The sequence below is a fragment of the Nelusetta ayraudi genome, unplaced genomic scaffold (assembly GCF_046127955.1).
Source record: "Nelusetta ayraudi isolate G7.1 ecotype Tasmania unplaced genomic scaffold, CSIRO-AGI_Nayr_v1 ptg000106l, whole genome shotgun sequence".
Lineage (NCBI taxonomy): Eukaryota > Metazoa > Chordata > Actinopteri > Tetraodontiformes > Monacanthidae > Nelusetta > Nelusetta ayraudi.
The window spans coordinates 854,901-875,000 of NW_027466156.1; the positions used below are offsets into that span (position 1 = coordinate 854,901).

Genomic DNA, 20,100 nt, shown 5'->3' on the forward strand with positions numbered 1-20,100 from the left:
AACCTTGCCATCTCTCCTCACTCCTTCCCCTGCCGTCATCTTCGCTCCTCCGTTTACCAGTGTTCAAACCACAGCGGAAGCTTCCCAGTTCCCCTGCCCTTTTCACTCTCCACCCAGGGGACCTCACCGTGGCAAAAAGGGGCAAATTGTGACATGCCTTGAGGTCGGTCTTTGAGAAAATGAGCCGTACCACCAGTCAAAGTCTGGTTCAGAGTTTGAACAGTGGTAACCCTTGGCCAACACTGTCCAGAAAAGCCAGAATTCAGGTAATCCGAGAAAGAAACCATGACATACCGAGACAGTAAACAAGCCCGATTCGGGTTTGCCAATCGCGTTCCGATCCCTGGTCTTGGTTACTCCTGGTCTGACTTCCGTCAATTTTTCAAAGCAAGGATTCCGATCCCTTAAAAAGCTTTTAGACGCTATTCGCTACTCTCATACCAATATGGAGGTTTTCAACAAATTCTGGATGTCTTGGTCAGAGATTTTAATTGCTTTCAACTGGGCTGGAGGTTGTGAAACTAATTCCGCCTCTGGATAGGGGTATAGAAGCTGTTCGCTTAGTGAAGGACGAACAAAAACTTGGAGTCTGAAGAGTTTCAGCAGGGGAAAAGAATAAAAATGTTAAAAAGTTTTCGTAAGGTTTGTGATTTTGTGATGTGCCGATTGTGGAAAGGCCATGGACACCGCTTCACCTTCTGCTCCCTGCGGACGCTGCGGCTTCAAGGCTTCTCCGTTCAGTCTTGCTTGGGTGCCGGCGTCCAAGTCAAAGCCGAAGCCAGGCTTTGTCTGGTCCCGTGCCGGAAAGAAAGGGAAAACTCTCGGAGAACGGAATTCAAGCGCAGGAAGCTTTCTTTCTTCCTGCCCCACTGATGTATTGTGGCCAAGACGCCGACAAAAGAATTGCGTGAGGTGCTTTCCGTTTTGAACTTTGGCCCCTCAGAGAATACAAGACACACACACACACACACACACACACACACACACACACACACACACACACAAACACTGAACTTCATCTCTGATGAATCCCTGCATTTTTCTTCGAGTGCTCTCTTCAGGTAAAAGGCTGAATTCGCTGATCACCTCCATCATTTTCTGATAAGTACTAGCGGGAGGAGGGAGAGGAAGGCAGAAGACAAGTTTTTTTTTCTTCTCTCCTCATCCCTCTTGTTTCCCACTCTCTTCTCGTCTTCCTCCCTTCCTTCATCACCTCTGACCAAACACACACACACACACACGCACACAGCTCCTCCAGGAGGCAATCAAGCTCTTGTCATGAGGTCATGTCTTCGCCTCCTCCCTCCTCTTACCCCTAATCATCCTCCATTACCCCTCCTACACCCCCACCTCCCGCCCCCCCCTTTCACAAATGTGTGTGTGTGTGTGTGTGTGTGTGTGTGTGTGTGTGTGTGTGAGTCTGAGAGACTACAAGGTGCATTTAAAGGGGCGTTTTGTTGCAAACAAAATCTATACCACCATTTTGTTTGTGTCTACATGAAGGTACACATTTTTGGAATGACTAATGTGTGTGTGTTTGTGTGTTTTTTTTTTTTTTTTTTGCATATGAATGATGCAGGTGCGAGCGTGGTGTGTGTGTGTGTGTGTGTGTGTTTAAGAAGAGGCTCCTCAGGAAAGTACCAGGGGCCACGGAGGTGACGGTAGAAAATGAGGAGGGGGGAGATTAAGGAGGTGAGGGGTGAGGCGGCTGATGGGAGGAAAGGAGCAGCCGGGAGATGAGGGAGGGCAGGAGGGGTGAGTATGGGGCATGTGGGAGGGAGGGGAAGGAGGGACGGAGAGAGCCTTTGAGAGGAGGAGGAAGAGGGTGATAATTACTCCTCAGTTTCCTCGGTCGCCTCCAGAAATCTGACCAGGTTCTCCATCGTAAAGGGTGCAAGAGGGAATCTATTCAAAGCCTGATCTCATGATGTACACCGGTTGGAGAACTAAAGACCACCAAAACCAAAAAGTTGTCTCACAAACAAACATTTTGTGAAGTCCTGTGATCTGGGTGTGAAGAGGAACGCTAGAGGAACAATCCTCCAACTTCTGAGCAAAGATCACGTCATGACGGTGGTGATGTATGCGCCGACCTGCTGCCATGCCCTTGTCAAAAACAGCAGCAACGTGCCAGTTGATGGATGGAAGGGACGAGGGAGAAGACAAAAGGAAGGGATAGACGGTGGGAGGTGAGGCAGGAGTGATGGATGAAAGCCGGTGATGGAGTGATGGATGGAGAGTGACAGAGTTCAGGCGGGTGGAGAAGACCTTCTTTGTTCCGAGAGCGGCGGAGGAGTCGGGGAGGCCGGCGAACTGGACTGGACCAGACTGGACTCGTACCCCCCTTCGATGATGGACGGCTCTCCGTGCCGCAGCGGGAGGAAGGCGAAGAAAAAAAAATGTCTCTCATCCGTCTCTCTCTTCCCGGCATCCTTTGTGTCAGCCTCTCGCTGGTCTTTCTCCTTCACGCCGCAGGACGTCGCTCAGTGACAAAGGCCTTGAAAAGCAGTTGAGAGGAGGCCGAACTACCAGGTAGGGATTTCCAGGACTGACCTGCTGGAAAAAAGTTTAGCAGTGGTTCAGAGTCACGTCCAGAATTGCACTGTGAACAATCCACGGACTGAAGAAGTCCAAATGAAACCCAAGACTGGAGACTCAGACCAGATGAAAACATTCTCTGGTCTGGAAGAAAGGCCTTTGAAAAGTAGTCAAGAGGAGGCCGAACTACCAGGGAGTGACTTCCAGGACTGACCTTCTGGACAAATAGTTCAAGTTCAGTCACAAGTCCAGGATGTATTGTGAACAAAATAAACAATTGCCAACAACTGTTGTCAATTGTTGTCAATTGTGAGTCCATCCTGAGACTAAAATCTTGGGAAAGAACCCCACATGAGCAGGAAAGATTGACCAGCACTCAAAGTTCTTCCGCACTGTCGACTGTCTTTGGCTCACTTGCCAGCCAAGATCTACTGGTTTTGCCGGGACTGAAGAATCCCTCCAAGCCCTCCAAGTCAGACCGATCGTTTAATGTCCCATTCGCAACAATTCAAGGTCTTTCCCAGGGCAAGGGGTTTTGTGAACCCGGGGGACGTTCTTGGTTCTAGACTGCAACCACCACTTCCAGGAAAAAAAACTCCCTGGAAGACATCCTACAACTCCACCGGCCCCAAACAAAGCTGACGTGTGGACTTAACCTGACACTTCATTCCGTCTCCTTCACTCATCTGCAGCATCTCCAGCACCTCCCTGGTGACCATCTCCAAGACACACACTACATCCTGAGAGCCCCCCGTTCCCCCCGCCACTTTCACTCGTTGCTCCTCTTTGGTTCTTCTCCTCCTCCCTCGGGTCCGTCATCTTCACAGCTGCCAAGGATGCGACCGGGACAACAGCGGTGGCCACACGGGAGTGTTTAATTCCGCCTGTGTTTGCTCTGCAGGGACGTTCTCTGTAGCCTCTCTAAGAGGAACAGCAATCAAACGCCGCCGCTGCGCTTTTCTCCAGGCCCCTCGACTCTTCAAGTCCCCGTCTTTTCCAGGAGATTAACCTCGGTTGTTTGTTCTCCTTGTCTGCCTGGTGTTTCATCCCCTCCTTAATGTCCCCCCTCTCGCATGTTAGCAGCCAGTTAGCCTCACAGAGTTAGCTCACACAGAGGTTTACCAGAGATGAAAGGCGGCTAAAGAGGCTAAAAAAAAAAAGAGGCGCAATTAAGGGGAACATTCGTGAGATTGTACTTTTTGACACTGTGTTGCTTTGGCAGACTGCATTTTGTCTACTTGTGCTGACAACCAATAGCAATGCAGCGGTAGGAAAATCGATCCAGATGTCAATATTATCGATCCCAGTGGTAAACAGCTTACCTCCTCATCCCCCTCCTGCGTCTTGCCTTAAAATTGTTGCGAAAATCTCTCTCTCTCTTTGACATGAAAGTTACACCTTTATCGGTCAAAGTATCAATACTGGTATCAATATTAATGATACTGGCTCTGTAATTATCGTGAAGCCAGACTGTCACGCAATGGGTGTTTAAACATGTAGTAATACAGAAGTGAACAACACATTCTGTTCAACTAGGAATTCCAAAATTTCCCAAATCCTCATGATCAACCAAAAAGAGGAAAGATGATATTTGTCTGTCAGTGACACAGCACAATGCTCCGGACCACCAGCTTCTACTGAGAGAATCCAGGAACCCCCCCCCCCCCCACACACACACACCCCTCAATTCCTCTCCTCCAGTAAAACCTCTCTTCCTCTTCCCCTCCTCCTCCTCCTCCATCTCTCTTTGACTCTCACTCGAGTCACTTGGAAGGCGCTATTCCCTCGCTCCCCCTCTCGCTCCTCCCTCCGAGACTCCCATTGTTCCAGCAAGTATAAATAGAAAATCAAGATAAAGTAACTTCCAAACTTTCTTTTTTTCTTTTTTGTTTTTGCCTCCCGTTCCTCTCCTCTCTCTCCTCCTCCCTCCTCTTCTCTCCATCCCCTTTAAAGCGCATCCACACTTTTTTTTTCTTTAAAAAAGAACTCATCTTCGTCCGTGGAGTCCAAAAGCGTGAGCCGGGGAATAAACTTCCACTCATGCCGCTCCATGTTTTTCTCCTTCAAACGGGCCTTCAGTCGGCAGTAGAAAGGACGTCAGTCTTGGCCGCCGCCGCTGCCGCCACCGCCGTATAGACAGACGGTATGGCACTAGAAAGAGACGTGTCACCAGCCATATGCTCGCCCGCCAGCCGCACAATGGCTGCCTATCCTCAAGACGACATGGGCACACACACACACACATGCTCAGGTGAAGGCACGAGCATGCACACTCTCTCACACACACACGCACACACACACACACACACACACACACACACACACACACAGTCATTTATTACTATAAAAAACAAAAGAAACAAGCAAAAGAAGAAGTTTATCGTCTTCAGACTTTACAATTTTTGTCGTCTTTGTGTTTCTTTTGTTTCCCCTTTGTCTCATCCATCCATTTCCTGGCTCACACTCTCATCTCTCTCTCTCTCTCTGTCTCTCTCTCTGTCTCTCTCTCCCTCTCTGTTTCTGTGCCACCGAGCGAGAAAACAGGACGAGCGGCGGCGATAGACCGGGAGGCTCCTCGCCGTCCCAGGGCGCTGCCCGAGTGTGTCTGTCTGTGTGTGTGGGTTTGTGTGTTGGTGTGTGTGTCTGCATTTTTTGTGCGACTGTAGGTGTTCCATGCACGATAAGTGTGTGTGTCCGTGTGTGTCAGCAAGACGGATGAGCACAGCTGTTCACTTCAACGCTTCCTGCAACCCGCCGCCGCTCACCGCTGACCTGCCGCTAACCTGGAAGTACTTCTCAACACCGCCACTCAACTCGTCCTGTTTGGACACACACACGCTGACCCACACACGGACACGCAAAGGAGTGATCTCAAGGATGTTTCCGCTCATTTCTGCGAAACCTCAGTGAGATACACAGGCAAAAAAAAAAATGTGAAACGCCATCAGTCACTGCAGTGAGGAATCTCAATCTCTCACACAAACACACACACGTGTGTTTGTGTGAGAGATTCCATGAGATGATGCTGCTGCTATGCATTGTCATTAAAATCCACCTCCGCCTCCTCCTCCCCAAAGTCATTAAATAAAATATTTTGGCCATAAATGAATAAGCAGTTGCATGAATTAAAAACCAGGGGGCGACGTGACCAATAGGACGCATCATTCTCTGTATGTAGATGTGAGCAGGAGTGCAGGGCCCCGCCGGAGAGGCCCGGCCGGGCAGCAAGGGCCCGGGGCTGGCCTGCAGGCACGGCCAGACTGGGGGGGGTGGATGTGGGGGGTGAAGACATCGACCAATAAAATCATGGCTGCCTGGTTTTAGCGGTGGCAGATTTTTATTTTGTTTTTATCACTTTATTTGTTTTTACAATCGAGGTCAGCTTGAGCTAGTCTAATTAAAAGTGTGACAATGGAATGAGTTGAGAAAACTTCTGGAACTTCAGATTCCGAGTGTTTCAGTGGAACAAGTTTAAGTCCCCCCCCCGTTTTCCCCCTATTTCACCAATGTATATATATAAATTCAAACTCCATTTAATGGTAATCATTTTTTAACGCGCGATTAACGCCTGGTCCACACCAAAGGTCGAAGCGCTGCTTTGCGAAAATTGCGCACGAGCTGCACCCCTCCTGTTCACACCAGATGCGCAGTGCTTCTGCTCAGCTTTTGTTTACTCCCATCCAGACAATTACCTCTATTTCTCCGTGTCGTGTGTGTGTTCACACCGGCCACAGAAGCGCCGCGAATAGCCGCAGAACAGAGTCCGCTTCCTTTCGGCGCCCTTGTTAACCAATGGTGTCATTCACACCAGACTCGATGCAGCACAAACCTCCGCGGTCAGAGTGCGAGAGAGACAAAACAAACAAACACACAAACACACACACACACACACACAAGCGATAAAGGGGCACACAAGTGAAATGGCCAGTCTCGCACAAGTACTTAGCAACACCTACCACATCTGTACCGTGTGAGAGGTTAAGTGCGTTTAGTCCGACTATGATCGGACAAACACAGTGCTCTATACAACATACAGAACAATGGCGCTTCTCACCTCAAGTGGAAGTGGCTTTGGCACTCGTAGATCTAAACAGCTTCACAAGTCCACAAAGTTTCTCAAATGATCTGCGCGTTATTCTGAAATGTTTTCAAAACCTCTACAAAGCCTCTCCAAATCACCTTCGGTTTCCTTGCCAAAAAGCTGCAGCACCGAATCGACAAAAAAAATCACCACAATACACAACATGTTACTAGCAATTTTAATGAAATTAAAGAAAACATGATGGCAGAGGGAAATCAGTTGTCTCAGGCAGCCCAAATCAAAATGTCACCTGGATGCGGACTTCATTCACTAATACTCGAAGAAAGCCGTGTTTGCTGTGAGTCTCGGTAGTCACTGAGGTAGACCGCTGATAGATAGCGCTCACTTACAAGAGTATATTCGCTGTGGTAGTTGTGGGCTTCGACAGTAAAATCGCCAGTAGTATGTTGTGTACGAATTTCTGACCAATTCGCTGACGGTGGTGCAGCACATCAATAGCTGTTCGTTGAGGAAACTCATTAAATTGAAGACCAGTACGGACATAACACTGGTGCTGTATCGCGTTCCAGTTGTTTTGTTATTGTGCAATGAACAAGGTTAGCCAGAAGTTAGACACCCTGAAAAGATTGATCCCCTAGTGTGGGGCAAGAGGACGCGTTCCCATCAATTCGATTTTCTCAGCTGCATGTATACGGGGACAAGGAGAGAAATCAGATGATGAGAAAACCAAATTATGAGCTTAGTCCATTTAAGCTCTGCCTGTAAACGCACTGACTGTCTGGACATGATGTTCAGAGGAAGCAAGCTGGCCTGTTGTCAGAAAATGTCAAAAGACTTGTCTGTTTGAGCAACTGGCTCAGTGCAAAATGGATCTATATAAGAAATTGCAATTCATTTGCGATATTAATCGCGAGTTAACTCAGGACACTAATGCGATTAATCGCAATTAAAAATTGAATGACATTGAATAAATGTCAAATGTGATATTAATTAAAATATATACATATATGTGTATATATATATATATGTGTGTATATATATATATATGTGTGTGTATATATATATATATATATATATATATATATATATATATATATATATATATACACACACACACACACACATACATATATATGTATTTTTTTCTCTAACATCATTTCCAACGCTGCCTGTTGGAGGCCTGCAACAAACCTCCTCCTCCTCCTCCAGAGTTGCACGAGTGTGTTAATGAATGTGTGGGCAATGATGAGCACCGAGCGTGTGCGTGTGTGTGTGTGTGTGTGTGTGTGTGTGTGTGTGTGTGTGTGTGCAGGTGAGCGCTTTGAATGTGAATAGAATCTGAAGAGCCCCTGTGTGTTTCAGCGACACTCTGCACAAACATGGCTAGAGTTGCATAGGTAACTCTCACACCTCCTCGAGTGTCTGTGTGTGTCAATGGAGTGTGTGTCTGTTAATGGAGTTGCAGCCAGTGTGGGTAAGTGTGTTTCCAGGCACATTATTGATGTTGTTTGCGGGGCAGCAAAGTTGTCTGCGTTTGGTTTTTCAAGGTAAGACGGGACTTGAGCGACTGGCTTTAGCCGGTGACATGCAGTATTTGTATGTGTTATGCATTTGTGTGTGTGTGTGTGTGTAACTTTTATTTCGACAAGACCGGATTTCTTTTAAAAGGCCTCGATTCGGGAAAACTTATGAAGACTTTTATTTCAGGTTTAAGTGGATTACCTGAATGTTACAAGCAGTTGCTATGTTTCCACTCTCACAACAACTAAAAAATTACAGATGTCTCAAAGATTTGGAGAACTTTTAACATTGCTACACAACCAAAAATTCTTTTGGCTTCCTCAGCAAACATTTTGCATTTAAAAATCTGAGAAAAAATCTCTTTATTTCCTTTTTTGTTTTTCTTACAGTGAAACACAGAGGAAGACTGGGGGAAATGGAGAAGGAAAGAAAGTCGGACGAAACACAACTATTTCTCGCCTGCCGCAGCCTGACACACACCTTCCAGTTGACAAGCTTCGCAGGAAACACAACAAGGAAGCGAGGAGAAAGGCAAGCGGGACGACAGAGAGCACAAGATAAAGGAGGGGTGGATGGATGGGTGGATGGATGGAGGAAGTACAAGAGAGGGGGGTGAGGAGGATAAGAAGAAGGGCAAACAACGGAAGACAAAAGCGCGGCAGGGACGGCGGTGGACGCGGCGCGCCAGTTATCTCGGCCTCTCAGTGTTAGCTGATAGAATTGGAGTGTTTAGCATATATGCTAATCGTTCACACAGGCGCCGGATTATCACCGCACTCTGCCAAGTGAGCCCCCCCTCATTCCCCCCGCCCTCCCTCTCTCCCTCCTCCCCCGCTCCCATCATCCCTCCATCCACGTCCCCTCATCCGCTGCTCTGGCCGATTCCTCGCTGCTTTACCTTTCCACTCGGCAGAAATCCCTGCTTTTCATCCCGTCTCACACGTTTGCCCTTCCTCCCCCTCCCCTCCACCTCTCCCAACCTTATTGACGGGACGGTCGAACGGCACAGCGAGGGGGGGAGGGGGCGCCGGGTCAAGTGACCATCGGATGGGGGGGGGGGCTCGTAGGGGATGGAAGGATCCGTCAGCGGGACGAAGGCTCTGCAGTTTTTCCAGCTCCCGGGTTTATCTCGCTCATCCACAGCAGCGGCCGCTGGGCAAATATTTGACCAAAGATTTTGGTGGCAGGGGGGCGACACGCGGGTGGCGGCTGCTTTTACCCCAAATGCACACAAGCACACACACACACACACACGTTTGTGTGCAGCAGTTGACTTGCACGATGTCACAGCTCCCATTTGGCTTTGGATGAGCGGCCCGGTCAGGGGTTTTTAGTGTTGGGCGTGTGTGTGTGTGTGTGTGTGTGTGTGTGTGTGTGTGTGTGTGTGGGGCGGGGGGGGTCTGGGTAGGAGGGGGTGACTCCTACCATCCAGGGACCCCCTGAGACCATCCAGGGGTGAGGGGGTCCGGTGGCAGACAGGAGAAGGGAACTCCTGGGGCGGCTGGTTTTTATGTTATTCTTAATGTTGTACGCATTCTTGTACGTGTTGCTCTTCTTTGTCATTCTATTGTAAGTCCAATGACGTCGTACATGGTAACATTGTGAGTGTAATATTTTCCAAACTGGGGTTGCAGAATGTGTATCAAATTGACCATTAGATACAAAGAAAACGACACATATGTTTGTAAGATGTAAATATCTTGTTTTTTTCTTTCTTACTCTATAAATCATTCATTCATTTTCCATACCCGCTTAGTCCCGAGCTCAGGGTCACGGGGGTCTGCTGGAGCCTATCCCAGCTGTCTTAGGGTGAAGGCAGGGTGACACCCTGGACAAGTCTCCAGTTCATCGCAGGGCCACATAGAAACAAACAACCATTCACACTCACATGCACATGCACATGCACATGCACATGCACATGCACACCTACGGACAATTTAGAGTCTTCAATTGACCTCACATGCATGTTTTTGGAGTGTGGGAGGAAGCCGGAGAACCCGGAGAGAACCCACGCAGAGAACATGCAAACTCCACACAGAAAGGTCCCACCGTGTCGCCCTACTCTATAAATACTCTATAAAAATAATTTTATTTTTTATTTCTTTAAAAAAATATAATTTTCCATCTTTTTGCACATTTTGCAATTATGCAAATTTCCCCAATGTGGTATTAATAAAGTCATTCTGTTTTATTCTATTCTATTGTATTCTGTGTGAGCCGATATGTGACTGGACCTTAGCAACTCTCACTACTGCTACAGCAATTAGCGCCAGTGGTCTAACACAACCGCAGAGGTAATACGCATAACATATCCAGCAGGGGGCGCTACGGCAGCATTAAATGTTTATGGGCGGAGTCTATCGTGAAGGTGGGGCTACACCCTCGCAAATGATATTCCCCCCCGCTACTCAAATCTGACGTAGCAATGACGTAGCAACAACGTAGCAACAACATAGCGGAAACACTTCCCCAAAGAAGTTTTGTTTGAACATAATCGAAAAAAGCTACCGCACACTGCTCGACTCTCTTCCTTTGGTTTTTATTGCAACGTTTCGGTCAAAAGACCTTCATCAGGCATCACTTATCTGATTTGAACATAATAAATACATTTCGAAAAAAAAAACCTGTTCAGTGGCTGGGCGGAAGAAACGAGCAAAACACAATGAATTTGTATCAATTTTAAAAGGGGAAAAAAATGTCAGTCAACATGTGAGACTGTGGAGAAGCAGGTCATTAATGAGATTAATGTGATGCATCACAGTGGACAGCAGAGCTCTTCTCAGCCACAACACTGCTGCAGGCTATTCAGGACCACCGTATGGACGTGTGTGTGTGTGTGGATGTATGTAGCCTTTATGAATACGTGCATGATGAGCTTTCAGGTTTCAGGAGTCAATCTGCACTGAGGCGGCGTAAAACACATTTACACACACTTGAATACACACGTGTAAAGACAGAAAGAAACCTCGACCCCATTAGCACTCAGAGGGACTCCTACAGAAACGTCCTCCTGTCATCCTGTTTTCTCAGACGTTGACAAGACAGTCACAAGGTCGCTTACTGTCGTGGAGCCAAAGGGTTTGAACTGACTCGGGTTTAAAGGCTCACTCTTATAATTAGCTCATTGAGGACGGAAACACGGGAGGATGCAGGAAGAGCGATTTTGACTTGTGGTCTAAGTCTAACATTCTTGTGTAGTTTAGTAGCAGAGTTTAAAACAGCTAAGAATTAATTTTTTTTAATTGGATAAATTCCTCTTGACGCCAATGGTTTATAAAACCAGGAAACTACCTTGGAAAATTTACATTCAGATTGATATTTTGATTTGATGTGAAATGTAGAAAATCTTTAAAACTTACAAAAAAGAAAGAGAAAGGACCTTTTGAAAAGATCTGGTGTAGTTAAAAGCCCCGTCTCGCGTGCGCATGACTTACCAGTGTGTCCACGGAGGCTCTAGGAGCAGGGGTTGGCAACCTTCACTATCACAAGCACCATCTTGTGAGGAGGAAGTTCTGCTGGAGGAAGCTGAGCCAGTTCCACTGCAGCAGGAGCCAGCGGCAGCCATGCGATCCATCTAAAACAAAAAACACCATCGGCAAGATATCAGCAGCACAATATGAGCACAACCAACCAGGTGCCCTGGCCAATCAGGGGCCAGATAAATGTTTTTTAGCCAAAACATCCATTGTGGCAAGTTTTTTTTTGTTTTTTGTTTTTTGTTTTTTACCCACAGCAGCAAAGAAGCAAAGAATGTAAGCGTCCGATAAAACAACAGAGTTCAGTCTGAGCTGGGGCAGAACCGCTAGGTGGCGATAGAGAGTCTGGTTTGACTGAGTCAAAGATCTTTCTGCAGGTATCGGAGATTTCAAATGTTCAGAGAAAGCGGCGCTCTGCAGGATGACACAGTTTTTTTGGATCTCTCTCTCCTCTCTTTCTCTCTCTCTCTCTCTCTCACACACACACACACACACACACACACACACACACACACACACACACACACACACACACACACTCTGCGGCCCTCCTTGCAGACTCCAGCCTGGTCCTGTTGTGAGGGTCACAGGCTGCCTTCTTGCAGCATATGGACCCGTTTCCTTCCAAGAAAGAAGGCGGCCAGATGAGACCACGCAGCCACCGACACACGCACACACACACACACACACACACTCACACACACGCAGGAGCGACAACAGACGACAAAGCAACAAAAATGGATTTCTTTTTCTTTTTTTCTCTTTCACTTTTCGTCCCATCATCTCACCGACTTACTGGCAGATTACAGAAGAACCGAGCGATCTGATCTGATCTGCTGATCTTGCTCGTCGCCTTCTCTCTGACCCCCTGCTGGCAATCCACTTGACTTGGAGTAATCTTGGTGTTAAGACACACACACACACACACACACACACACACACACACACACACACACACACACACACACAGACTCACTCTCTCTCCTTTTTAATCGTCGACAAGAATCTGAACGTCAACTCCTAATCCTGCGCACACACTCACACCCACCACACACACACACACTCGCTGATTTCTTAAAGCGCGCCCATGCACACACACACTCTATCTCTCTGAACAGGGAGCCTTGTAATCTTGAATAAGAGTGTCAAACACGCAGAAGTTAAGTGGTATCAGTAATCTTCAGCAGCAGGGCACCGGCATGAGCTGCGGGCCCAACACACACAGGAGCATATGCAGGGAGAGGACGCACACACACACACACACACACACACACACACACACACACACACAGACACAGTGCTCTGGAGAGAGCTGGTAATCTTCCAGCCAGCTCAAGTGTAATCAAGAAGGGGACGGCCATATGTCTGAGGCTGTTGAGCCTTGGCCTCTCTCCTCCGACTCTTCAGCCTTTTTTTCCTCTTTCTCATCCTCCCCTCCACTCCTTCCCACTGTCTCTCTCTCTCTCTCTCTCTCTCTCTCTCTCTCTGCACAGTCGGCAAGAGGAGGAGGAGGAGGAGGAAGGCCAAGAGGAGCCACTTCCTCCTCGCTCCACACACTCCACCTCCGCCGCCAAAAATCAGCAAGAGGATTTATTAAATTTTTTTCAGGCCTGATTGGGAACCTGGAGATTGGCTCCTCCAGGATATGGACCAATGAGAGCAGAGCAGAGCAGGAAGTGACCTGATGCGAGTTAAAAAGAAACAAAAAAAAAAATAAGTAGAGAAGAAGAAGGAGGAGCTGAGACGACGACGACGATAAGAAACGTGGGAAAGCGTTGCAAGAGTAAAAACAGTCGCTCATCCACCGCACCAGTAACTGTGTGTGTGTGTGTGTATGTGTGTGTGTGTGTGTGTGTGTGTGTCTCGTGACAGCTGGCATGCCGCTGGAACCTCCCCCTCCATGTCTTCCTTCCCACAATCCTCGGAGGCAATAAGTTGCTGGCGATACGAACTGAAAAAAACTCAAAATTATTGTAATTATTATTATTATTACAATACTGATTCAGCAAGGGGGAGGAGTTAATTTGAAAAGTCATTCATCAATCATCCATTCCAATAATCACAAACACACACACACACACACACACACACACACACACACACACACACACACACACACACACACAGCCCTAGCACTTTAAACTGCAGATAGACTTTTATCTTTTTCTTATTTATTGTTGGATTTTATTGTTGATGGTGCTGTTGCTATTGGCACACAAAACAGTGACACTGTTCTGTCTTGAGTTTCTGTTGCTGTTGTAACAACAGGAATTTCCCCCTTGGGGGATCAATAAAGTTTATTCTATTCTATTCTATTCTATAAAAGCGACTCCAATCGACTTGCAAACGACTGTGAGATTTGGCCCCAATTCGGTGAAAGCCGGCGTGATTTCCAGGCGGCGCCTCCTCCTGGGCTCCGCCCCTTCCTGTCCTCCCCCAGCCTCCTCCTAATCCCCTCCCCACTCCCCCGTCTGATGAAATGACCATATCTAATCCGCCACTCCTCCTGGGAGAGATGTAACTGTATTAAGACACTAAATCCGTGTCCTTACAACGGCTACAGATGTCTTTCTTTATCATCCTCCCCCTCCCACTCCCTCTGTCCCCCATGGCCCCTCCCCCCTCTGTCTTCCCCTCCAATCTTCTAAATCTGCTCCTCATCATAATCTTATGTTTCATTTTTTCCCCCACTCAGCCCCCCCCCCCCCCCAAACTGCTGCTTGTCGTAATCTGACACATTATGTTTTGAGGATTTGAGCGGCCGCCGTCTTTTGTGCAGTTTGTTTTTCCTTTCTAATTCCTCGCACTGCGACGCTGGTCGGGCGGACGGAGGCTTCGGCCAGGCGGGCGAAATTAATCTGCGTATGCTTTTTAAAAAACGTCTGTGTGCTGGGAGATAATCGCTGCTTCAGCCCATGAAAACAATATCGGACCCACTTCTTTCTTTTATTCACACTCGGTCTAATTGCTGTTAAGCGTCTCATTCATTCGACAGGAGACAATAATGAGCAACTGATGTATATATATATATATATGTATTACAAAAACGGTCCCACCCAGAAAATATCCACCCCAGCGCTTGTTGAATGATTCTCATGTGCTCCACAAACAGCCGAGATTAGGGCTACCTGCTTTTTTTTTTTTTTTTTTTTTTTAGCAAATGCTAACAATGCTAACAATGAGTCAGATGTCAAGGATGCAGAAAAATACCTGTATAATAATCTAGTGCTAAAAGCTAGCAGTAAGCATAGGGCTGGGCAAACTTTTTGACTGGTGGAGAGGGGGCTGGAGCAGCAGCAGATAGATGGAGTGTTTTGGTGAGCCACCTCATTGGGCGGGGGGGTTATATCATGGGATTTAATGTCAATTGAAAATTACCAAAAGCGTTTCAACAAAATGTGTGTTTGAAGCCCCACGGTACACTGCTACTACTACTGCTACTACTACTACTACTATATGGTATCATTCCAATACCCTTTATTGAAATTTATTGAATTGTGGATAGATGAAATGCAGCTAATTTTATGACTTACTTACTGTTAATATTAATATTAATATCCAAGAGTTGAGAAAAGTTAAAAAACGTTATGTTACGTTTTTGCGACAAATTTGTTTTCTGACCTTTATGAATGACAACACAAATTACTTCCTTGTCAGCGGTGCCTCTATTGTGAAGGTGACCTGTGAACTGTGGCTTCCTGTTTCCACTCCAGGAAGACTGTGAGCTCGGTCCAGATGTGCTTCTTCTCCTTCATTACACGCCAGTCACCGGTGGACACCGAGACACCCTGAGCGTGCGCATGTGGTCGAGAGTGTACGAGAGTCCAGGGAACCATTTAGCGCACACGCGCGCGCGTGTGTGTGTGTGTGCGTGTTTCCTAGACACCACCCTGCTGATCAGACAAGCAGAAGAAAAACACTTGCAGTTTTTCTGCTTCGTCGGCCGCAGACGCTGCTCAGCGCCCAGCGGTGGCGCTCTTCCAAATTCTGTCTCCTTACGTTAATTAGAGAAAAAAAAAGAAAAGAAGAGAAATGTATTGGACCATGCAGACGGCGGCGGCGAGCGAGACTTTGAGCTGCGCCGTGTTCTGGGTGTGAAGAGGCCAAGGTGCGTCCGTTCGTTCGTTCATTCGTCTGGCGCCGACCCATGTGCCGCTGGACTTTTTGCATTGGTGCGCCTTGAGCGGACACACACACACACACACACACACACACACACACACAGAAAGACTTGGAAGTGGCGCCAGAGGTTAGAGAAGGAGAAAGGACCAGCTGCTGCTGCTTTCTGGTGTTTACCGGCACATTTAGAGACGTCAGTGGAGGTGGGGAGGGTAGTGGGCGGTGGGAGAGGTGGGGGCGGGGCTGTGGAGGAAGGAGGCGGAGCCAGGGAGGATTCAAGGCAAAAAGCAAAAAGTGTGAACAAAAAAGGAAGAAAGGAACGGTACTTCCGCAGGACTCACAAAATAATGCAAAAGCAAAAAAATGAATGAGTAAATAAATAAAAAACGCCCTTTAAAAGTCCTTGACAGGCAAACGCCGTGAACCGATTGGCTCCAGTGGTGCAGCCGAGTCACCTCTGGACACAAACACACGTTTGGGTCTCGTCCCAAGATGCACCGCAGGGCAAATCAGGCTTTTCGCATCGATACAACGTCACATGGCGGCGGCGGCGGCTGGAATTCCACGGAGCTCCGGAAAAATCTTTAAAAACGCAATGTCAATTGGACGTCACACATACACACACACACACACACACACACACACACACACACACGCACACACCCACACACACCGGTTGTGTCGCCCTCGAGATAAACACAGCCTCAGTTTCCATGCGGACAGGAAGTGGTGGGGGTGGGGTTGCCTTTTATGGGCTGACTTGAAAAAACACAAAGAAAGAGAAGAGAAGAAGAGGAAGACGAGGGAGTAGAAATAGACAAAGACGAGCAAGACAAAGACCGAAACCAAGAAGATGAAGACAACAAGAAGAAAAGAAGCCGAAGAAGAAGAAGCAGAAGATGAAGAAGAAAAGAGGAAGAAAAAGAAGAAGAAGTAGGCGGGGCACTGCTAACACCCGGAAAAACAAGGTGATACCAACAAAAACCAGGCAGCAACAGAGATAAACTGACTGGGCTGGAGGTCAAAGGTCACACAGGCCGCTTTTTTTCTTTTAAACAGAAAATTACGCTGCTAATATAAACAAACCGAAGCCGATGGAGCTCTGTGGCTCAATAGGAGAGAAAAAAATCAGTACACAACAGCGGAGGACGACGACAATATGTATGTACATAAATGTATGTATGTATATACATATACATAAATATATATACATATATACATATATATACATAAATATATATATATATATATACATATATACATATATATACATAAATATATATATATATTTATATATATATATTTATGTATATATATGTATATACATAAATATATATATATATATATATATATGTATATATATATATATATATACATATATATATATATACATATATACATATATATACATAAATATATATATATATGTATATATATATATATATATGTATATATATACGTATATACAAAGAAAAAAACAGGAACATTTGCGGGCGGTAATAAGCGCGGCCACTTGAAAAATAAAACAGTTCCTTTGAGCCCATATTAAATTGTGTCTTAGCCAGAGGAACACCTGAGACCAGCGCCGCTGATAAAGGCAACGCTCGATTCAAGAAAAGCAGCCTAATCTTGGCGCGACCTTCAATATTAATGACATACACTTGTGGCAGATGGAAGCGCAACGCCGAAAAAAGATGTTCTCATAATTTTCCCTAAATTGCTTTGCGCCCCCCCCATCACACCCACCACCCTGCGGGAGGGCGGGGGGGCTTTTCATTCAAATGGCGGCATCCCCCAAGGTTTCATACTCAGCCCGCTATTATTTAACTTCTGCACGCGTCCAACCCCTCTCCATCCCCCCCGCCCAGCCAAAAAAAAGCAGGAGAAAAGAGGAGGAAAGCAGCTTTTTTTGGGGTCGAAAGTAGACAAGATCTCCATCAACTGCATGTTGCTAAATTTGCAAAACTTACCTAAATTGCTGCTATGCAACCAAAGATTTATGTTACGTCCGTGAAGATGTTGCTAACTTTGCAGAGACTTAGCTGAACTGATTCTATGCAACCAACAATTGGACTGTCCGTGAAGACGGAGGATACTGTAATCAGTGAACACATCCATAGATCATATACATCGTTTTAAGAGCCGTACATTGAAAACGTCAAGTAACCGTTTTGTGAATTTTTTTCCCCCCACCTCGCCGAGTAAAAATCAGCCGGACCCGTCGACAGACTTGAGTTTTCTTTTTCCGTTGACGTCCGTGGCCCTCCTGCCCCCCTGACACCTCCGTGGCTGAGGATAATGGCCGCTGACAGATTCACGCTTCCCGCCAGTGGCCACGCCCACTTCTGGAGGTCAAACGAGTTGCCGCCTCGGCGTGGCAGAGCAGGAAACACGGAGGAGGTTTCTTAAAAAACCTGCTCACCTCGCTCGCGGTTGATCCCCGTGAGGGATCCTCCAACACGGATTGTCCTGGACGGTTCAGGCAGAGTTCAGGAGGAGTCATCGGCACATCCGTGCTGACACCACTCACGATTTGGAAAAAGTGCACTGAGCTCAGAAGTGATTTGCAGGATGGACATAGAGAAAACACTCACACACACACACACACACACACACACACACATGACTTTTGAACGACACAAGTTATAAACATTTTGTCCCAAACAGCTTCCAGCGCTTCCTGTACAGGTCGGACGCGGAAGGTCGCCTCTGGGGGTCAAAGGTCAAGGGCAGGTATAAGGCCTGAAACCTGCAGCTGCATCCGCACGGATGTGGACGAGTGAGACACACACACACACACACACACACACACACACACACACACACACGCCTCTACCAAAGCGCTTTTTGATGTTTTGCTGAGAAATTCTTGCTTCTGTTGCGCTGCACCTGTTAGCGACCAACACCACTTTAATGTTTGCATATTGTTACACATGCACACGCACACACACGCACACACACTTTGATCAGAAGACACACACACACACACACACACACACACACACATACAAAACAAGTTAAAATTGATTGAACAGATTCAATACACAGAACGAGGGAGAAAGAGAAAGAGAGGCGGCTGGAAGCGAGAGGACACAGCCTGTGGCAAGGTGAGCAGCATGAGTGTGTGTGTGTGTGTGTGTGCGTGCCTGCGTGCGTGTGTGTGTGTTGGACTTAGCTGGCAAGAGAAACTTGTGACATCTGCTGATGAGCAGCATAAAAGACGGATATTAAAGGCACTTTCACGCCTCCATCCCTCCATCCATCCATCCCTCCATCCTGCCCTCAGATGTGGGGGGGTGGGGGGTGTCCTGGCCCCTCCCCCTTCCCCGCCGCTGCTCTTTGGGGCTTCAAACAGGCGAGGTGAGGCGGCCGCACATGAAACAACCGGCGCAGAGGAATCACAGAGAGGCGCCGACCAAGACGGAGGCGGATGGATGGAGGGATGCAGGGCTGGTGGGAGGGCGAAAGAAAGAGAAATCAGAGGGAGGCCGGCGGCGAGAGGATAAAAGTGGAAAAGGGGGGGGGGGGTTAGCGATCTATCTATCTATCTAACACCTGCGTTAAAGCCGCCCATGCTCTTGAAAAGACTGCGCCGGAATCCATGAGGCCAAACGGTCTCACTTTTACTTCCTGGTTGTTGTTTGTTTTGTTTTTTTTTTAATTTCTTCTGTGAAGTTCAAAGTGCAACAGCTGCAGGGGCCTCCTGCACTTTGCATAAGAGAGAACGATAAAGGAAAATCGTATTCACAATGACTCCACAGGTGGAAAGAGAAGGGAATAAAACAATGGGAGTACCGGGGGGGGGGATAAGTGAAAGGTCTCATGTTGATACACCCGCCCCGCCTACCAAGGTGGTTCCATCACCCCGAGACTGGCCAGAGTGTGTCCCCATCCAAAAGTGAAACAATAGGCTTAGTTTTATCAGGAGGCAGTAAACACAAGGCTAAATACAGGACAAATGAACAAAAAAGGACTTTTTTTAAAAAAAAGGGGATTTCTTTGTGTTCAAATCAATTGTTAAGCAGGAAAAACCATCAAAATCCATCAAAACTTAAACAAGTACAAACAAATCAAAGCCTTTTTCCTGGTTTTGTTCTCATCAGGGCAGCTCTTTTTAATTGCAGGACTTTTTTCCCAGCGCCGGCCTCACAGTGGCCGCGGCCGCAGCGCAGCTGTGGGCAAAGGGAAGTGAAGGGCAGCGCTCGCTCAAGGCGAAGCCCAGTAGGTGTGACAGCGGCGGCAGTGGCGGCAGTGGCAATGGCGGCACTGTGATTGGCACAACACAAACAGAGCAAAACTTCGGAAAGTTTCTGTTTAATCCGCCGCATTAATTGGCGCTTCGTCGTCTATTGAAGCAGCCAGCGCGACAAAACTCACCAGGAGCGCCGCGTTTCCACAGGAAGC

The 20,100-nt window shown here is 47.2% G+C and overlaps 1 protein-coding gene and 1 long non-coding RNA gene across 2 annotated transcripts in view; both read right to left on the minus strand.

Annotated features, from left to right (window-relative positions):
* Nucleotides 1-20,100, minus strand: part of LOC142903095 (uncharacterized) — a 179,007-nt gene that overhangs the window by 136,317 nt on the left and 22,590 nt on the right. Inside the window, exon 4 of the long non-coding RNA XR_012929189.1 lies at nt 11,536-11,675. This is a non-coding gene — a long non-coding RNA (uncharacterized LOC142903095). The remainder of the gene's footprint in view (nt 1-11,535; nt 11,676-20,100) is intronic.
* LOC142903135 (uncharacterized) overlaps nt 1-20,100 on the minus strand; it is a 143,995-nt gene that overhangs the window by 121,483 nt on the left and 2,412 nt on the right. The window lies entirely within an intron of this gene.